The following is a 21,977-nucleotide window of genomic DNA, read 5'->3' as shown; positions in this document are numbered from 1 at the left end:
TTTTACAGATGAAGAAACTGAGATAAAAAAGGGTTAAGTGACTTGTCCGGGGACATATAGCTAATAAGTGTCTGAAGCTGGATTTGAACAAATGAAGATGAATCTTCCTGCCTCTCAGTCTAGCACTCTAACCACTGCACCATATAGTTGCCCTAAATATAGGATTATGGTTACTAAGAAAGACAATTCTATTGAAAGATAATTTTCAAAATATTTTTTGGGTCTGAACACCATATTCCAAGAAGATAAATAATAAAGAAAAGAACCTATATGGACAAAAAATACATATAGCAGCACTTTTGTGATAGCAAAGAATTGGAAACTAAAGGGATACTCATCAGCTGGAGAATGGGTGAACAATTTATGCTATATGAATGTGATGGGATATTTATTGTGCTGCAAAAAATAATGAAGGGATGGTTTCAAAAAAATCTGGGAAGACTTAGATGAATTGATTCAAAATAAAGAACCAGGAGAACAATTTATACAGTAACAATAACATTGTAAAGATGTTGGTATTGTATGTCCTTAATTTTTGAAGAAAACCTATGAAATTTTTTAAAAGTAAAAAAAGGTAAATGACAGATCTCAGAATCCCTTTCTAGAGATAGAACAACAAAAGTGTTGACTGAAAGAATGATTGTTCATCAAAAGATATGAACAAAGATTTTTAAGATGATGAAATTAAAGTTATTTATGGTCATATGAAAAAATGCTTTAAATCACTATTGATTAGAGAAATCCAAATCAAAGCAACTTTGAGGTACTATCTCATGCCTCTCAGATTGACCGAAATGACAGAAAAAGATAATGATAAAAGTTGGAAGGGTTGTGGGAAAACTGGGACACTAATGCATTGTTGATAGAGAGTGAAATGATACAACCATTCTGGAGAGCCATTTGGAACTGTGCTCAAAGGGCCATCAAACTGTGCATACCCTTTGATCCAGCAGTCTAGTCTCACTACTGGCTCTGTATCCTAAGGAAATCATAAAGGAGGGAAAAGGACCCACATATACAAAGATGTTTGTAGTAGCTTTTTTTGTGGTGGCAAAGAATTGGAGATTGAGTGGATGGCTATCAATAGGGGATTGGCTGAATAAATTATGGTATATGAAAGTAATGGAATATTATTGTTCTATAAGAAATAATGAACAAGCTAACTTTAGAAAAGCCTGGAAAGATTTATACAAATTGATGCTGAGCAAACAAGCAGAACCAAGAATACATTGCACATAGTAACAGCAAAATTGTGCAATGATCAACTATGACAGATTTGATTCTTTTCAGTGGTTCAGTAATCCAAGGCAATCCTGAAAAATTTTGGATGGAAAATGCCAAGTACATCCAAGAGAGAACTATGGAGACTGAATGTAAATCAATATATGCTATGCTCATTTTTTTCTTTTTCTTCTGTTTTTTTTTTCTTGTGGTTTTTCACTTTTGTTCTGATTTTTTTCTCCCAAAATTATTCATAAATGTGCATTAAAATTAATGTAAAATGATACAATATAAAAAAGAATGATTATTCAAATTGTCCATACCCTCTGACCCAGTGATACCAAAACTTCACATTTTATTCATATAAGAGTGATGGAGGAAAAAAGATCTATTTGAACCAAAATATTCCTAGCATAGGATGCTTGGGATATGGCTAGACAAATTGTGATATATCCATGCAATATTATTATACACCATAAGAATTCACATTCTGACTCCCGTTTTGTTACTACTACTACCACTACTACTACTACCACCACCACCACCACCACTAGCAACAAAATCCAGAAAAATATATCCAAGAAACAAGTTTAAGTTCAGGAAATAAATAGGATAATTCTGGAACTTGCTTATTAAAGGCAATATACATACTTTTAAAGAAAAGAAATTATAAATAATGAAAGTTTATAACTTCATGTCCAATTAAAATTTATATTTATTTATTTGAATATCTATGTTTGTTGATGGCTGCTAAATTTATAATTTGGGAGGCCTAGCAGATATGGGAAATTCCTGACACTGAAACTTTTTCTGAAAGATTTTTGATCTCCTCAGCTGCTCATGCTTTCCCCCAAACATTTAATTCTGCATTTATGTTGTGTGTGCATATATTTTGCATATGTTTATATAAAACACATACATACAAACATACATGCATACATGTTGTCTCCTAAGACTATAGACTCCTTCAGAGCAAAAGGTATTTCCTTTTTTCTTTATATCTCTATAATTAACAAGTATCTAGTACATAATAGGTGCTTAATAAATTCTTGCTAATTGATTAGTGAGAGCAACAACATATCTATAGCTTAAAGTCATAAATTTTCTAAGGGCATTGAGACTTACCTCTTCAACACACAGTTAAATATGTGTCATAAGAACTTGAACTCAGATTTTCTGGACTCCAAGGCTAAGACTCTCAAGCCATGTTAGCTGTATGACCATGGCCAAGTCAATTAATCCTATCTAACTCAGTTTCCTCCTCTGTAAAATGAACTGGAGGAGGACAAGGAAAATCACCTCAGTATCTTTGTCAGATTTAGCTGAAAAATGACTAAACAATAGCAACAACAAAAATGGGAAGAGTAACAGATATGCAGGAGAACTTCTACCAACATTTATTGTAACCCATCTGACATAGTAGTTAAATTCTAGGGTTGTGTGACCTATGCAGGGCCCCACAAGTAGGCCACAAAGCTAGGATTTAAATTGAAATCTATGAATTCCATCCACTTTCACCTTGCTTTCATATGTTGACTCAGATGGACTCTAAGACCTCTTTCAGGGGCAGCTAGGTGGCGCAGTGGATAGAGCACTAACCTTGAATTCAGGAGGACCTGAGTTCAAATTTGGTCTCAGACACTTAATGCTTCCTACCTGTGTGACCCTGGGCAAGTCACTTAACCCCTGCCTCAAAAACAAACAAACAAAAAAAAGACCTCTTTCAGCTTTGTTTATGATAAATGATATATGATTTTCATGTATAAAAATATGTATAAAAATAAAGAAATATAAAAAAATAAGGGTTTTTAAAAATAAGGCTTGGTTTTCCTTCTTGGACTATTCTTTTTGGATAAATTGATGTTGAAATCATCCAATATTTTTTTTTGCAGGTAACAACTATTGTATATGAAAGGTCAGCTAAGGCACACATGTTATAGAATCTAGTGGGGTTTCTCATTTTAACTTGATTTTATGTTAATTCCCAATGCTTTAAAAAAAAAAAAAATTAGCATTGTTAAAAGACTCCAACAACACAGCTCAATAAATTCCTTCTCAATCCATCTCCTTGCATAAACCATTTATGGACAAACAAGGTTAAGTGACTTGTCCAGGGTCACATAGCTACAAACTTTCTGGAATGGGAACTTGCTGGGCATGTGGATAGTTTGATTACTGTGCAGAAAAAAAAAAAAAAAAGAGTTGCAACAACTATTTCTGGTTTTAAAAGGAGTGCAAAATGCAGCAGAATTCAAAATAAAATTTTTTAAGCATTTGGAGTTGACATGAGTCCACGCTAAACTGAGAAACCCCAATAGGCATTAGTAGATTCTAGAACATTTGTGCCTTAACTACCCCTTCATACACAACATTCATCTGGGAATTCAAGTGATAAGCAAATGTTTTCAGTAAAAGGATGCTTCACATTTTGGTCAGCAGGTGGCAGTATTGTGTCATAAAGAACATAGTGTTTAAAGTCAGAGACACAAGAGTGGGCAGAGGAAACTGGATGCTATTTCCATATGTGATGCAGTCATTTGGGGCAAACTTGTGCCCTCAAAATTGACCACCCTGAGTCAGTTTTCACATAAAAAGATAACTTTGGGCACCCACCTTCTTTCTAAAAAACGATCATTAGAATTAAATTGTTCCCTTTTCAGAGCTCAAAGAGAAAAAATTAGACCACCCATTCTTCACTCATTCAAAGAGGTTTCTGGCTAATAAGCAGGACACATGACATCTAAAAGACTCAAAACACTTGGCAGACACTAGTCATAGAACCTTAACAGAGAGATCATAGGGTTTGTAGCAAGAAGAAACTTTAGATATATTTTACATTTGAGAAAATGGAGGAAATCTAGAGAATATATGAAACAACCTGCTCAGTGTCACACAGAACTGCTCCTCCTAACACCAAAATGTGTTTTTCTCTTTGTAATTACTTCCTGTGACTAAGGTAGATATTACAGAGATTTATCTTGAATTTATTAATTGGATCCATGCAACACAAGAACACATCTGAAAAAAAAATTACAAAAGCTGACAATTTATAATTGGCATTACTTCATTTGGTCCTCACAATAATCTTGTATGGCAGTAAAAGTATTATCATCCTTAAATATTATTTTATGACCCAAGATGAAGCTCAGAATGGCTGAGTAACTTTCCCAAAAGCACACAGTTGGTAAATGGCAGAGCTAGAATGTGCCCCGATGCAAACAATTTGAATATAAACTTCTTATGGTCAGGAGAATTTGTCTTTATCATTGTTAGTCCCTGTACTGAGAACAATGGTTGGCATATAGTAGGTACTTAATAAATGCACATTGCTTGATAACATCAAGCATAAAGTAATCTTAAATTGGGAAATTTAACTTGCAAACCAATTTCAGACAATTCCTTATGCTACAAAAAGATCCATCCCATGTTTCCTTATTACTGTGACTGTGACTACGACTAGACACTTCATTATTTCACTTTAATGTTGGTTTAGCAATTATAACCAAGACAAAGATGAGATGAAGTAGAGCTTTTATGTCTCTTTTCCCAGTGTGGTCATGTCCTCCTCCTCCTTCTAATTTGCTATGGCCTGGAAAATGATATAAACTAATCTTTATTAATAGTCTTTACTAGTAGTAAAAAGGCTCAACAGGAGGAGCTGTTTTTTAGCTTTTTTTTTTTTTTAGCTTTTTAGTTTTCAGTTTTCACTTCAGTTTTAGCTTCACTAAAACACATGAACATGTGTGGACACCTATGGCTTTGATTTTGGCTGTTCAAAGACCCAAATCTAGAGCTAGAAGAGATGTTAAAGGTCATGGAGTCCAACCTTTTCATCTTACAGAAAAGGAAACTGAGATTAAGTCACTCCCTTACTATCTAGAGGTGGTTGAGAGACATAATGAATAGAGAGCTGTATGTAGAGTCAAGAAATGGAAAGAATTTTGGATTCTGGATGGATGAGTTCAAATATTGCTTCATATCAGACACTTACTGGGTCTGTATGAATATAATCAAGTTATTTAATCTGTCTGCTTTAATTTTCTCATCTGTAAAATGGGATAACAATAGCACTGACCTCATAAGATTTGTGAGAATCAAATGAGATAGCACAGGTACTAGCTTTTCAAACTTAAAAACTCTTATGTAAATGTTATCTAGTATTAATTCTTACCTTGTGCCATTAGCAAATTACTATTCAGTTTTCTTCTCTCTAAAATAATATAATTGGGACTAGAGGACTTTTAAGTTCCTCTCCAGATTTTAAATGTTAGAGATTTTAAAATGTTAGAGAAAGGCAAGTCTGGAAATTATTTTAATGAGCTTGCAAATACGGGTCTTTTTGTTTTTCTCCAAGTGTAGGAAGGCAGTAGGGCATAGTTGATGGAGAATCGACATTGCAGTTGGTTGTGTGACTTTGGAAAAGTTCCTTAATCCCTGAGTGCTCCAAACAAGACTGAAAATTGCAGAATGCTGATTTGCTTCCATAGTGGAGTTCCCTCTTGCAATGAAATCTCAGGTCTGGTCCCTTCATCTTTAGCAGCATGGTTTTGGGGACATTTGTTTTGCATTCCTTCCTTTCTAACCATCTCCTCCCCCCTGGAGGGGGAGGGTACCAGACTTTCTGGTGCTCCTGAGGCAGCCCAGTTAGCCCTTCCCATAATCCGTCAACAGTCCGCTATTTTCCCTTCATTTGCATTCTTATATATAAATTCCTCCCCTCTACAAAAGCGTGCATTTCCTGGTGAGGAGCAGGTGAATGCATGAATGCAACCCTGCCAAGCTTGCAAAAACTTGGCGGGAGATAAGGAGAGAGTGACCCGGGTAGGGGCCCCGGCTCTCCAGTTCTCTCAGTCCCATTACAAAGAGAGGCATGGCTCCCCGATCCCGGCCCGCTCCGCTCTGGCACCACGCTCTAGTCCCGGCCCGGGGCTCTTCCTTGTCTCAGAGCTAGACTGTTTCCGAGGGTCAGAAATCCGTTTGGTTTCTTTGCGCCATAAAGTTTTGTGTCTCGGCGAGCGTTGGCGGCCGGTGCGCTCTGCTGCAGCCTTTTCAGTGCCCATCGCCCCTTCCTTTCTCCTGATGTATCACACTTCTGCAGAACAGATCCAGGCCCCGCTGGGATTCTTCGCTGCAAGCATGAGAAGAGACCGAAGGCCTGAGCAGTTTGGGACGGGCGCAGCGGACTTCCCCGGGTAGCTGGCGCACGAGCCACAGAACTATAGCCAACTGGTCTGGAGCCCGTGGACGCTTTCTGCAGGCGGCTAGGCAGGCCGGGGTGTGTGCTTTAGGAATTGAGAAGGGCTGAATCCGGGGCCAAGCCTCCCTGCAGAGGGAAGCTGCTGTTTTGTCTGCATTGGGGGGCTGTTTGGTGGTGAAATGATTGGAATTCAAAACCCACAGGTGAACACCATCCGAGACAGTTTGTCACTGTGCCTGATTCATGCATTATCCTCTCTCTTGGAGGCCAATTTGGATGGAATTAATTGTTCCTACAAGGTTTCTTGAGAGGGAGGGGAGGACTGGAAAGTTCATTTGTGAGACTTTGGGACCAAAGGGTGAAGTGGACGGAGGCCTGGGCTGGCCCGAGGATCTGGAAGCCCTAGATTCAGACCCTGACTTGGGTGCACAGTAGGTGGGTGATTCTGGATCCTCTGTCAGCTCCAATTTTCTTATCTGTAAAGGAGGATAACAACAACAATAATAATGTCTACTCGAAAGAATTGCCGTGAGGATTAAATGACATATTATAAAGTACTATTTGTAAATCTGAGCTGTGATTGTTGAATGCTCCAGATAGGAGTGTTTGGAGGGAGGAGACAGTGGACTAATGGAGTCACAAGGTGTGTACTCTCACTGTCACCTAATAGTTGTGCCACCTTGGACAGATTAATTCTGTTTCATCTGTAAAAGGGGGATATTAATCAGCAAAGTCCATCTCTACAGATTATAAAGTTCAAATGAAATAATTTCCAAATATTCAACATATGGTCCATATAGTTTAGATGAGGATAGGGTCATCCCCTTGACTGAGATAATTAGCCATAAACAAAGCAAAGCTAAAAAAACCTTATAAATAGCACGTGACCCAGCGATCAGTAAGGACTCACCAGCTGCCAGCCATTATCATTGTACAACTGACTGCCTCCAGGTGTCATGCTTGCAAGCTTTTATCAATGAGTAACTGTAATTCAAACTGAATATAATTAATTGCATAATTAAATTCATGCAACTTGAACACAGATGAATTTCTGACTATATGGCTTACTATTTTAAAATTTGGCTGAGCCCCAGAGAGTACATGGGTGTTTCTCTTGCTAACTGTTTTAGAACTATGTCTAAACCTCAGGTTTTTATATTTAAGATTAATATAGGTAACTGGGATTAACTTTTTGAACTATCTCCATGAAAAATATGCCCCAGATTATGAGCTTGGGAGAATTTCCATCTGTCATTTTCTTCCACTTACCTGAGGAAGTAAGGTTAATTACAAAGAAATCAAATAGATTGAAAGTTTAGGTCCAAAACTGGAACAAAATGAGACACTTGCTAATCCATCTAACAAGTTAACAAAAGGAGTTTTAGTTTGCCAGAGTAGAAGCATATTTACCATATGGAAGGATGAGGATGTATTCAGGATAAAGCACTGAGCAGCTACCTATTTTTATTTATGCTGCGGGTCTGGGAAGCCTTAGTGGTGGGGCTGTTTTGTACTCATATGAGAACCAAGAAACTTTCTAAGTCTGTAGCACAAGCCTTGGTCCTCGGAGCCAACCAAATTTCCTGCAGTAACAATACCTTTTAAGGAAAAAAAACAAAACAAAACAAAACAAAAAAACCCAGCCTAGCTTATCATGGAGATAGTGGTTGAATTGAGGGGAAGTAGAATTATATCTTTCTTCCATTATGCATGTCCTAATCCTATTTGCCCCAGGCAGAAGTGATTTTTTTCTTTGAATTTTTTTAGAGCACTATGCCTTCATCCCTCCTTTATACTTATCATATTGTCTCTTGTGAAATAACTGAATGGATATTGCCTCAGACAAAGTGAGATCTATTAAAGACCTTAGCTTAAAAAGGCAAAGTTTCTCATTGCATCTCGGATCATCTCCAGTCATCCTGACCCATGTCTTGCCACTGATGCTGGAGGAGAGATTGAGGCTGATGACTTTGCATAGCCCTGCCTCTATTAAATCCAATTTACTTGCAACTCCTTTACATCATAATTACCTATAGATGTTTTGCTACTCTCCTTTGCCCCCTTTTCCCCCAGTCAGATTACACATTCTCTGAGAACAAGGTTGTGGGCATTTTTTTTTTTTAATTGGCTGTTAGCTAGGAGGCAACTAGGTGGCCTGTTGGATAGAATGTTATCTGGAGTTAAGAAGACTGCTGTTCAAATATGGCTTCAGACACTTACTAGCTGTGTGATTCTGGGGATTACTCTGGAGAAGGAAATAACAAACCACCCCAATATCTTTGCCAAGAAAACTTGGTGGACATTGTAGTATTGATTAATGTGCTGTGGTCCACAGAATTATGCAAAGTCATGACTGAAGGACTGAAAAACAACAAAATAAGGCATTAGTTTTTGTATCCCCAGTAGAGAGCATCATCCTTCATTCACAATATGTTTAATGTTGCTGGTGTCTGTCTTCACCCAACTCTTTACCTATGGTTCGAAGAAACTGTAGTAGGGGACACCTTCCATTAAACCATTTGGGCAGACAAGCTAAACTAGGTTGAGGGTAACCAAGATGTCTCAAATTATGGTGAATTAGGGGGATGTCTGTCCTAAGCATGGGAAGACTTTCCCCAGCAGAATGGAAGAATCAGAACAATACTGTTTGAATGGCCATGAAAGAGGCTGAAACGGGGACTGTGGTCAGACATTAAAGTTGCATCCTGGACCATCCTCTTGACTTTTGTCTTGCCATTGGATTTCAGTGACTCTGGAAAAGTGAGGTTGTTTGTTGACTCAGTGCAACTCTGTCTGACTTTGATCCAATTCACATGCAAATCAATGTCAAGTCAATTTTAGAGTGATATCATTGGTCCTTAGAAAACAAACAACAAACAGCAACTTGATGATGAATGAATACATTGATGAATGAATGAATTTGGATACCTTCCTTTCAGAAGCAATTTACCTCTAAACTATGATACAGTTGTGCTGTTTCACATCCCAAGTGAAAGGGAGCCTTGGGGAGTCAGGGTGTAAAGACTGAGAGCTTTTGGTACTGAAGGAAGGTGCCAAAATGAGGGAGGAAGTAATGAAAGAAAGGGGAGGTGGAGGATGAAGACAAATCTCACTAATTTCCCAGTGGTTTGCCCTACTCTAGGAGTAGTCATTTGATTAGTTATATTTTCAAATTCAATAACGTTTCAGACAAAACCCAAGTAGCATCCCTGTCCCTGAAACTGAGCCTGAGTGGGTTAGAAAAAGACAGTTTGTGTTTGAACATGTATACATATATTTTATTTAATTTATACTTTAACACATGTAACATGTATTTGTCAACCTGCCATGGGGTGGGGGGAGGAGGGGAAAAATTGGAACAAAAGGCTTGGCAATCGTCAGTGCTGTAAAATTACCCATGCATATATCTAGCAAATAAAAAGCTATTTAAAAAAAAAAAAAAAAAAAGACAATTTGGGATAGGAAAGGCTTTCTCCTCCAAAGTAAAAAAATAAAAAAGCTGATTTTGCCTATATCTTCTAAAGGTAAAACTTTTCTTTAAGCAAGTATGTCAGAATAATCTAGCCTCTCTGATTATTGCCTGCTAAGTTAGCACATAATACCAACTTACTGACTGTGATTTCCCACTATCATTAATCACTATCATGATCATATCAAAAACATATACTTGAAAGGCTTGATTTTTAATATGGAATAGCTAAAAAAATATTGTCCAGGAATAGAATAAACCCTTCTGATATCTGATCTATCAAAAATAGATAGGCCCTTTAATTATCTATTGGGCAGGGATTACCTAAAATGGATTTTTTTTTAAAAAATCAAATTATTACCTGATCAATTGACTAATTGGGCCAATTTGCCTTTTCCCACCAGAATTTAGATTTGAAAGGCCAGATTTTTCTACCATGCTATTTGGTTATCATTTAAAAATCTTCCTTTTCAGGGCTTTATTTAAGGACCAGCTCCTTCTTACAGCCTTCCATGACCCCTTCAGCTAACAATATTCACTCCTTTCTCAAAGTTTCCTAGAGTGCTTTATGTTCTTTGTCCCCATCATGCCCTATTTTATGTTATGCCTATTGAACCATTTTCTCTGATGCCAGCTTCCTAATAGAGGGCAGGGAATGTGCCAATTTCAACTTTGTAGCTCCAGTGGTTTACGGGCAGTGAGTACCTAATTATTTTTTAGTTGAATTGAAGTAGTAGAAAGAGGCAGAAGAGCTAGGTTCAAATTCTGCTTCTTTTACTTATTATCTAAGTCATTGTCCCTTCATATTAATAAAGCATTTGTTTTCAGATAATATCTTTTTCCTATTCTTGAGTGATAGTATGGTGCAATGGAAAGAGACTGGATTTTGAATCAGGGGACCTGGCTTAGATTCTTAACTCTACCTCTTGCTATCTATGTGATTTTGGGAAAGTCAGTTTCCTCACCCACTAAATAAACAGCTCAAGTTTATAATTAAATATAGTACCCACCTCCTGAGAAAGGTGATTAGACTCAGGAGGCATATCAAGACAATTTTTGGAATCAAGCAAATTGGAATTTGTTTTGCTCAAACATGTATATGTGGTATGAGGATTTTATTTTTATTTTTTCTTTTTAGTTGAGGGCAAAGATGGGATAGGAAAAAGAAAAAAGAGATTTTTGTTCATTGAAAAAATAAAATTTTCAAAAATGAGCCAGACTTACATGATGGCCTAATTTCCCTTCCAGTTCTAAATCTCTGAGTCTATGAACTGATCTGAACTCTGGTTGTTTTTGCCAATGAGACAAAAATAACCATGTTATGCTACAATCTGAGCTTTCCTCCCAGGGATTTATTTTGCTATGGTCTTTGGCATATGGCCTTTTATTTGTTTCTAGTATACCTATTTATTATCATCAGTATTATTCAGAATTGAATGATGTAACATTTTATTTAAGCCAGATTCTCTTTACTCCAGAGCATCTCATTGTCCTAAATCAGTCAGGTAGTTAATAAAAATTGATTAATCACCTAGTGGATATGAGGCACTGCACTAAGTGCTGGGGATGCAAAGAAAGCAAAAGATAATCTTGGCTCTTAAGGAGTTTAGGAATTTCTACAATTTATTCATTTTCTTTTAGGCCAATAATATCTCATTTATATCTCCCTTTTCAAAGATCTCTCTCATACACACATGGATAGATAGATAGAGAGACAGATAGATATACATATAATCCCATTTGATCCTTCCAAATGGGGGGGTAAGTAGGGGAAGTGTTATTATCCCCAGTTCACAGAAGGGGAAATCGAGGCTCAGAGAAATGAAGTGTCGCCAAATTTTCATAACTAGTAGGCAGAGCCAGATGTCTTATTATTATAACATTTTGCCTTATTATTAGTGAGCAAATTGTTCTGTATACCAGGTAGTATCCTGGTAGACTTGAATTCTGCCATTGATTAATAATGAGTATTTTTCAGAACAAGGAAAAACCCACTCTGCTCAAGGCCAGAATAAAAACATTTGAAATTTACAAGGGACTTCAGCTACTATCTAGTATATAAAATTGGTCATCCAGCTTCTATTAGAAAATGTCTAAAGAGAGGAGATTGAACTCTTCTCAAAGCAAGCCATTCCACTTTTAAGCAGTTCTAATTATCAAGAAGTTTTTCCTGGCTTCAAGTTTCTTTACATCAAAGTTTTTTGTAAAATCATTTCTTTGTGACTTCTATTGGCCTGGATCTATCCTCTGGTACTATAGAGATCAAGCCTGATTTCTTTTCCACTTGTCAGGCCTTCAAATGATCCTCATCTGAGATTAATTCACCATCCTAATATTCTTCCTCTGGACACTTTTCCATTTATTGATGTCTTTTTTCAAATATGGTGCCTTACCGTCCCCCAAGTGAGGTCCAATGAGAGTCAAGTACAAAAGAATGATTTCTATTCCTGAAAGCTCTGCTACTTTCTTAATGTAGCCTAAGATCACATTAGATTTTTTGTTTGCTATCTCACAATGGCAACTTGTATGGAGCATAGAGTCCCCATCTCATATTTATAAAGTTGATTTTTTTGGTAACTAAATTAAAACTTCACCTTTATTCCAATCAAATTTTATTTTATTCATCTCAGTTTCTCTAGCCTGTCAAACTCTTTTTAGATCTTGGTTTTCTCATCCATTATGTTAAGTATCTCTCCTAGCTTCATACCATTTTGTAATCCAACTCATTGGAAAAAAAAACATTGAGCAGCATAACTTAACACAATTCCTTGGCAGTACTCCATGGGTGTCCTCCTCCTACATTGACATTAAACTATTAACTATTCTTTGAGAGAGCTCATTCAGTTAGTTCTAAACATAACTTATTATTTTATCTTCTAGTGTACATATTTCCATTTCTTTGTGAAGGAATAGTATAAAATACTTTATCAAAAGCTTTGCCAACACTGAGTTAAATTACATCTAACACTCCCTGATCCACAAGTCTAATAACCTTTATAATCTTATGGATTTCATCTTATACATTTAAAAACATTATTCAAAATGGACTTTTCCTTAAAATAATCAGTAGCATCTATTTAAAACTATCAGCAAAAATCATATATAATGGGGACAAACTAGAACCAGTACCAATAAGATCAGAAGTGAAACAAGGTTGCCCACTATCACCATTATTATTCAATAGTGTATTAGAAATGTTAACTTTGGCAATAAGAGAAGAAAAAGAGATTAAGGGAATTAGAATAGGTAATGAGGGAACCAAATTATCACTCTTTGCAGATGATATGATGGTATACTTAGATAATCAACTAAAAAACTACTAGAAATAATTCACAACTTTAGCAAAGTTTCAGGATACAAAATAAATCAGCATTTTTATATATTACTGACAAAGTTCAGCAGCAAGAGACACAAAAAGAAATTCTACTCAAAATAATTGTCAATAATATAAAATATTTGGGAATCTATCTGCCAAGGAAAAGTCAGGAGCTATATGAACACAACTACAAAACACTTTCCACGCAATAAAGTCAGATCTAATCAGTTGGAAAAATATCAAGTGCTCATGGGTAAGGCCTAGAGAATATAATAAAAATTATAATACTACCTAAATTAATCTACTTATTTAGTGCCATACCAATCAAATTCCCAAGAAATTATTTTAGAAACCTTAGAAAAAATAATAACAAAGTTCATCTGGAAGAACAAAAGGTCAAGAATTTCAAGGGAATTAATTTTAAAAATGCCAGTGAAAATGGCCTACTTGTGCCAGACCGAAAACTATATTATAAATCAGTGGTCATCAAAACCATTTGGTACTGGCTAAGAAATAGAGCAATTGTTCAGTGGAATAGGTTAGAATCACAGGACAAAATAATCAATACTTATAGGAATCTAGTGTTTGACAAACCCAAAGACCCCAGCTTTTGGGATAAAAATTCACTATTTAACAAAAACTGCTGAGAAAATTAGAAACTAATATGGAAGAAACTAAGCACTGACTCACACCTAACATCATATACCAAGATAAGGTTGAAATGGGTTCATGATTTAGACATAAATAGTGATTATTATAAACTAATTAGAAGAATGTAGGATAATTTACCTCCCAGGTCTGTGCAGAAGGAAAGAATTTGTGTCCAAAGAAGAAATGGAAATCATAATTGAACATCAAATAGATAATTTTGATTATATTAAGTTAAAAAGTTTTTGTACAAACAAAACTAATGCAGACAAGATTAAAAGGGAAGTAATAAATAGGAAAACATTTTTACATTTAAGGGTTCTGATAAAGGCTTAATTTCTAAAATATATAGAAAATTGACTCAAATTTATAAGAATTCAAGCCATTCTTCAATTGATAAGTGGTCAAAGAATATTAACAATTTTCAGATGAAGTAATTAAAACCATTTCTAACCATATGAAAAGATGCTCTAAATCACTATTGATCAGAAAAATGCAAATTAAGACAACTCTGAGATACCACTATGCACCTCTGAGATTGGCTAAGATGATAAGAAAAGATAATGATGAATGTTGGAGGGGATGTGGGAAAATTGAGATATTAATACATTGTTGGTGGAACTGTGAATGGATCCAGCCATTCTGGAGAGTAATTTGGAACTATGCTCAAAAAAGTGTTTTTACTGGGTTTATATCCCAAAAAGATCTTAAAGAAGGGAAAGGGACTCACATGTGCAAAAACGTTTGTGGCAGCTCTTTTCATAGTAACATGAAACTGGTGAGTGAGTGGATGCCCATCAATTGGAGAATGGCTGAATAAATTATGGCATATGAATGTTATGGACTATTATTGTTCTATAAAAAATGATCAGCAGAGATGCCTGGAGAGACTTACATGAACTGATGCTAAGTGAAATGAACAGAACCAGGAGATCATTGTACATGATTAATTCTGATGGACATGACTCTCCAACAATGAGATTATTCAGGTCAGTTCCAATGATCTTGTGGTGAAGAGAGCCATTTACATCCAGAGAGAGGACTATGGGAACTGAATGTGAATCACAACATAACATTCTCACTCTATTTGATGTTGTTTGCTTGCATTTTGTTTTCTTAGTCATTTTCTTTCCTTTTTGATCTGATTTTTCTTTGTAACAAGAGAATTGTATAAATGTTTACACATATTGGATTTAACATATATTTTTAACATGTATAACATATATTGGATTGCTTGCCATGTAGGGGAGGCCATGGGGGGAAGGAGGAGAAAATCTGAAATACAAGGCTATGCAAAGGTCAATGTTGAAAATTTATCCATGCATATGTTTTGAAAATAAAAAGCTTTAAAAAAAACATTATTCAGAGAGGAGTGGAGGGGATGCATAGGCTTCAATAGTCTGACCAAGAGGTCCATGACACCAGGCTAGTTAAACACTCCTAGTTTAAAGAGAGGGGAGCAATCAGAGGAAGCTTCATGGAGAAAATAAAGCCTGAGAACAGCCTTGAAGAAGGAAAATTCCGAAGATGAATATTCCTTAGGCAGAGGTAGGAGATGACCTTCCAGTTTCAGACAATAGCTAGTAGTCTAATTTGCCTGAAATTTATAGACTATCAAGTTGATCAATGTGACATAAGACTAGAAAGGTAAGATGGTATCATATTGTCCTGGTCCTTAATTGCCAGACTCATGAGATTCTGTTTTATTATATCATCAAAAGGTAGCTGCTCAAGTTCTGAAATTTGATGCTTGTGAGTCATTTCATAACAAATGAAAATAAATCAAGGAGCTGTCTATGTGGCAAGAATTCCAAATAAAGAACAATGTATGTCATTAACAATGGAGAAACAGAATGATAATAATGGAAAGAATATTTTATTCAGAAGAATTTGGAAAAATAATAATCCCTTTCTTCCCTTACATATAAGATGAGGGAGGTTAGATGACCTGTTAGGTCCCTTCCAACTCCAATCCATGATTCACTAAGACAAATTGTTGCATGGCTACTTATTCAAGAATTCCAAGGCATTCCTAGAGATATATACTTCATACTTAGAAATTAGTCTGTGTGTGTAGGCTGACTGCTAATCCTGCCCAAGTGTGGAGGAATACTTTGTTCCACTAAAAATGTTAATGTTATGGCCTCTAAAGCATATAAATTTGTGTGTATGCATATAAATGTGTATATATGCACAAATGCATATATATATGAATGCAGCATAAATACAACCCTGTACAAGTGAGAATTTCCTTTTAATTTTATAAATATCTATTATGTTCAAAGTGTTGATTTAGTTCCAGAATCATTTATAAGATCATAGAGTTGTAAGTACCTTTAGAAGCGAAGTCAACCCCTCTCTTTTTGTTGTTCAGTAATTTTTTGTCATGTCTGATTCTTTGTGATTCCATTTGGGGGGGGGGGTGCATCTTGGTAAAGATACTGGAATGGTTTGCCATTTCCTTCTCCAGCTCATTTCATAGATGAGACAACTGAGGCAAACAGTATAAAGTCCAGGGTCACACTGCTAGTAAGTGTCTAAGGCAAGATTTGAATTCAGAAAGATGAGATTTTCTGATGCCAGGCCCAACACTCTATAAACTGCATCAAATAAGTTCATGACTGTATAGTCATGAAACAATTACACGCCAAGCTCTATCCAAGCCTCTGGGATACAAAAAAAGACCAGCATCCAGCTGTCATGGAGCTTATAATCTTATAATATTATGGGGGAGATAACATGCAAACAACTATGTTCAAAAAAGAGCTGACTAGCTTATTCATTATGATTGGTCTTTCAATGCTTGAAAGAGAAGATGAAGGTAATTATTTAGGATGGATTTGGATAATCCAAGGCAGACTCTGGAAATAAATGATTTACAATAATTCTGGGAGGCAAGTGCTTTCATTATCTCTATTTCTGGTAGATAAGGAAACTGAGGCATGATAAATTCAGGGTCATAGAGGTAGCAAATATCTGAAGCAATGCAACATCTGAACACAGATTTGAACTGATGTTCACCCAACTCTTAGTCCAGTGCTCTATTTACTTAGATCTCCAGTCATAATACATATACATACATTAAACTTCAATTATTTGACATTGTTGGAAAATAAGATGCTCCATAAAAATGGATTTTTCTAGAAAATTAAAATTGTCTAGAAAATTGCCCTTTTCAACATAATTTATTTTTTAATCATCTTAATGAAGTTTCTAAAATTACATTTTAAATCAAATTAAAATCTGCATTTCCCTGAATTTGTATACAGAGTAATCTGACCATAATGTAATTTAGTTTTTTCATGGCATGTCAAAGTCATATTTAAGAGTATCATTTGTTGTACTGTGCTGTAATTAACACAGTAATGCCCCTATGTTGAATTTTGTATTCCTATATTAATTGTCCCCAGACTCTCCTGATTTTCTAGGATTGAAGTATCTTCCTTTCCTACCAAATCATTATTCCTCATTGTTGTCAATTTATCTCTTGATGTTGAAATCTGGGAAACCAGGTAATCAGGTTATTAGAATGACATGTATCGGGTTTTAATGGAGACCTTATTGCTTTTCAAAAATGTATGGGCTTTAATGCATACTTTTTAATTTTTTTCTATTTCAGTAAGGAGAATAGGCTTTCCATTTTCATACTCATTGATTCACTAAGAAATCTCCTACCAACTTCTGGGGTTAGAGTCAAAAGAGTGGAGTAGAAAATACACTCAGTTGAGCTCTCCAAACATCCTCCTTCAAACAACTTTGTAAATAATACTTCAGATTGAATGCTGGAATGACAAAGTCAGAGTGAGACTTTCTTCTAGCCCAATAGAACTTGAGACCAGAAGGAAAGATCTGTAATGTGAGAGTAGAGGCTGGTCCAGAACCCACAGGGATTAAAAACAGAAAACAATGATGGGACTAGAGGGAGTGACAAAAACAACAGTCTAGAGACACTAAGGGGACCTGGCAACTAGTCAGAAAGAGACTATGGAGATTCTTGTGCTAGCACTGGATGTAGGAACAGATGTTACTTGGAAAATACATTGCCTAAATAACAAGACTATATAATGATCAATTCCGATGGAAGTGGCTCTCTTCAATATTGAGATGATTCAAACCAGTTCCACTTGTGCAATGACAAAGAGAGTCATATATATACCCAGAGAGAGAACTGTGGGAACAGAGTGTGGACCACAACATAGCCTTCTTACTCTCTCTGTCATTTGCTTGCATTTTTTTTTCTTTCTCAGTTTTTCTTTTTCTTCCTTCTTGATCTGATTTTTCTTGCACAACAAGATAATTGTATAAATATGTATTCATATATTGGATCTAACATGTATTTCAACATATTTAACTTGTATTGGACTACCTGACATCTAGGGGAAAGGGTAAGGGAAGGAGGGGAAAATTTGGAACACAAGGTTATGCAAAGGTCAATATTGGGAAAATTATCCATGCATATGCTTTGTAAATTAAAAACTTCATAGTTAAAATAAATCAATAGAATAAAATTTTAAAAATATATTGCTTATACCCACTTTTAGGGGTAGAGAGGAGCTCTGTCACTCATGAGGCTATAGAAACCTTGAGGGCTTAATATCACTTATTGTTCCAGAGGATCAAGGACCATATCACTTCCAATCCCAAAGGAGCAGGGATCCTGAGGAGCAGTATCAATTACAATCCCAAGGGATCAGAGGTCCTTCCAAGGTAAGAACCTTAGTGCTTATCAAAAATGTAGTGACTCCTCTCCCCAGAATTCACCATCTTAGAAACAATGAAAAATTTTCAAATTCCTAGAACTAGCTCTGAAATAGCAATGCAGAAAAAAAAAATATGAAGCTTGAAACAGTGCCATTCTCTTCCTACCCCACACTGAGATCAGAGCTCGAAATTAACATAAAGCTCCAACTCAAAAAGTAGGATGAAAAAATAAGTAAATGATAACAAAAAAAGAATCTGACCATAAAAAGCTACTATGGCCTCAGGGGAGATCAAGATATAAACTCAGAAGAAGATAATGGAATTGAAAATAGCTACAAGTAAAACCTCAAGTCAAAATGGGAATTGTCCATAAGCCCAACAAAAATTCCTAAAAGAGCTTTTAAAAAAGATTTTCAAAATAAAATAAAAGTATTAGAGGAAAAATTAGAGAAAGAAATAAAAGCAAAGGGAGAAAATATGAAAAGACAATTAATATCTTAGTAAAATACATAAAAATATTAAAATAAAATAATACCTTAAAAATAAGAATAGTCAAAAGGAAAAAGAAGCACAAAAATCCCCTGATGAAATTAACTCACTAAAAAGTAGAATTGGCTAAATGAGAAAAAGGTACAAAAGCTCACTGAAGGAAATAATTACTTAAAATTTAAAATTGGACAAATGCAAGTTAAATGACTATGAGACATCAAGAAACAATAAAACAAGGTCAAAATAGAAGAAAATGTGAAATATTTTGTTGGAAAAATAATTGACCCATAAAATAGATACAGGAGAGATAATTTAAGAATTATCAGACTACCTGAAAATCATGATGAAAGAATAAACCTAGACATCATGTTTCTGGAAATTAAGAAGGAAAACTATTTTTATATCCTTGAATCCAATAGCAAAATAGAAATTGAAAGAATCTACCAAACACCACTTAGACATCCTAAAAATGAAAGTTACAGGAAATATTACAGCCAAATTCCAGAGTTCTAAATCAAACAAAAAGTACTTTAAGCATTCAGAAAGAAACCATTCAAAAACCATGGAGCCACAATTAGTATCACACAAAAAGTAACAAACATTATGGTAAAGGAGTTGTGGGATTGATTATGTTCTGATTCTGGAGGGCAAAAACAGTTAAGATTACAACCAAGAATAACCTGCCCAGCAAAACAGTATAATTATTCAGGGGGAATGTATATTCAATGAAGTAGAGGACTTCCAGGCATTCTGATGAAAAAACCAGAATTGAATAAATAATTTGACTTTCAAATGCAAGACTCAAGAGAAGCATAACAAGGTAAACGTGAATGATAAATCGCAAGGGGCTTAATTGTCTTTCTATATGGGAAGATGATAAATGTGATGATAAATGTATCTTCTAAAAATGTTATCATTATTAGAGCAGTTGAATTTTATAGAGAAAGAAGGCGTGAATTGATTGTGTCAGAAAGATACACAATATACAGTAGCAAATAATCATTTTAATCTTATGTTTAATAGATTTTGGGATTAGTATTCACCACTTGACAAAAATTATTGTGAAAACTAGAAAGCAGTTTGATGGAAACTAGGCATAGGTTAACATCTCATATTATGTACCAAGATAAGGTCAAAACTAATAAATGATTTAGACATAAAGGGGGATATCATAAGTCAATTTGAGGAGCATGGAAAAATGTACCTTTCAGATTTATGGATAAAGGAAAGGTTTATAACCACACAAGGAATAGATCATAGAAAGTCAAAATGGAACATTTTGATTACATAAAATTAAAAGGTTTTTGCACAAAGTTAATACATCCAGAATTAAAAGGAAAACTGGAAACTGAGTAAAAACTATTACAGCAAATATTTCATTGTTAAAGACTTCATTTATTAAATATATAGAAAACAAACCAAATTTGTATATATGAGTTATTCCCTAATTGATAAATAGCATCTGAACAAGCAGTTTTTAGAAGAAGAAATAAGTTATCAATATATATATGAAAAAATGTTCTAACTCACTACTAATCAGAGAAATGCAAATTAAAACAACTTTGAGATATTACGTCAGATAATACCTTTAGATTGGCTAACATAACAGAATAGGTAAATGACAAATGCTGGAGGGGATCTGAAAAAATCAAGACACTAATGAATTGTTGATGAAGTCATGTAATCGTCCAACTTTTCTGGGGAACAATTTGGAACTAAACCCAGAGAATCACCATATCCTTTGACTAAGCAATACTACTCCTAAGTCTATATCTCAAAAAGTTCAAGAAAAGGGGAAAAGCACATATTTATACAAAAATATTTGTGGCAGCTCTTTTTGTGGTAGGAAAGAATTGGAAACTGAGGGGATGTCCATCTATTGGGGAATAACAGAACAAGTTATGATATATAATTGTAATGGAATACTATTGTATTATAAGAAATGATTAGCAGAATAGTTTCAGATAAAGCTGGGATTTTATCAAGACAACAATCCAAGAGGACTTATAATTCTGTCCACCTCTAGAGAGAGAACTGATGGACTCTAAATGCATATCAAAGCATATTTGTTTTAAACTTTATTTTATTAACAGATTACTTTCTGTCTTGGGGAGGGGGGAAGTAAGAAGAGGGAGGAAAAAATTCAGAACTCAAAATCTTACAAAAATGAATGTTAAAAACTATCTTTACTTGTAATTGGAAAAAATAGAATACTATTGAAATTTTCTAAAACATGAGCAAGTGTGTCACCTCCTTGCTGCTATCACATGGCAGAGGGAACAATCAAGGGGCCAGTCAAAATTTATCACACCATTCTAAAGTACTTAAAAGACTCTTCAGCAATGGCACCCCCAATAATCAAAAATGTTTCCAAAGAACCTTGAGTCACACTGAAGGTTACTGCAGTGTGGAAGCTATTTCAATTTTCCACACTCTCGAATTAGAAGCACAATTCTATTTCTATGCCATACTCAGAAGCAGGGAAGGGAACTATAGCTATAACAATTTAAAATCACATTTCTGGATAAGAGAAATATTAGTATATATATATATGTATATGTATATGTTTGCATATATGTGTGTTATTTGTATTTCCCTCTATGAAAGAGAGCATGATCAGGTCTCTTTTTATCATTGGAGATATGTGGTAGAAACTTCCCAACATTAGGGAGCTCTCTGTTGGCCAACTTCCCTCATCCTGGCCATGATTTCAGAGCATCTAGTTGCCAGTGATCCCTTAACTCTTTCTTTGTTTAGGTGGTACCAAGTTCACCTCTGTCTAGGGACTTTTGCTTATATTTCCACCAACTTATTTGGCTCAGACCCTCATTCTCCTAGTCACCTCATTTCAATCCATCCCTGATGTGTATTATTAACTCTCCTTTATTAAGTATATTAGAAATAATAAAGCATTCATCAGATTGGTTTTAAAAAAA

At 35.2% G+C, this 21,977-nt stretch overlaps 1 long non-coding RNA gene across 3 annotated transcripts in view; it reads right to left on the bottom strand.

Annotated features, from left to right (window-relative positions):
* Positions 1 to 3,115: 3,115 nt before the first annotated feature.
* Positions 3,116 to 21,977, bottom strand: part of LOC141543098 (uncharacterized) — a 71,496-nt gene continuing 52,634 nt past the window's right edge. For 2 of the 3 annotated variants that reach the window (XR_012482330.1, XR_012482331.1), the window contains one exon: positions 3,116 to 6,894. This is a non-coding gene — a long non-coding RNA (uncharacterized LOC141543098). Of the gene's footprint in view, positions 6,895 to 8,638; positions 8,780 to 21,977 lie in introns of all 3 variants that reach the window. The other variant, XR_012482329.1, reaches the window with a different exon arrangement.

Source organism: Sminthopsis crassicaudata, chromosome 1, assembly GCF_048593235.1.
Source record: "Sminthopsis crassicaudata isolate SCR6 chromosome 1, ASM4859323v1, whole genome shotgun sequence".
In the NCBI taxonomy this organism is placed as follows: domain Eukaryota; kingdom Metazoa; phylum Chordata; class Mammalia; order Dasyuromorphia; family Dasyuridae; genus Sminthopsis; species Sminthopsis crassicaudata.
Note: the sequence above shows the minus strand (reverse complement) of the source record. Positions and strands in the feature narration are given on the sequence as shown.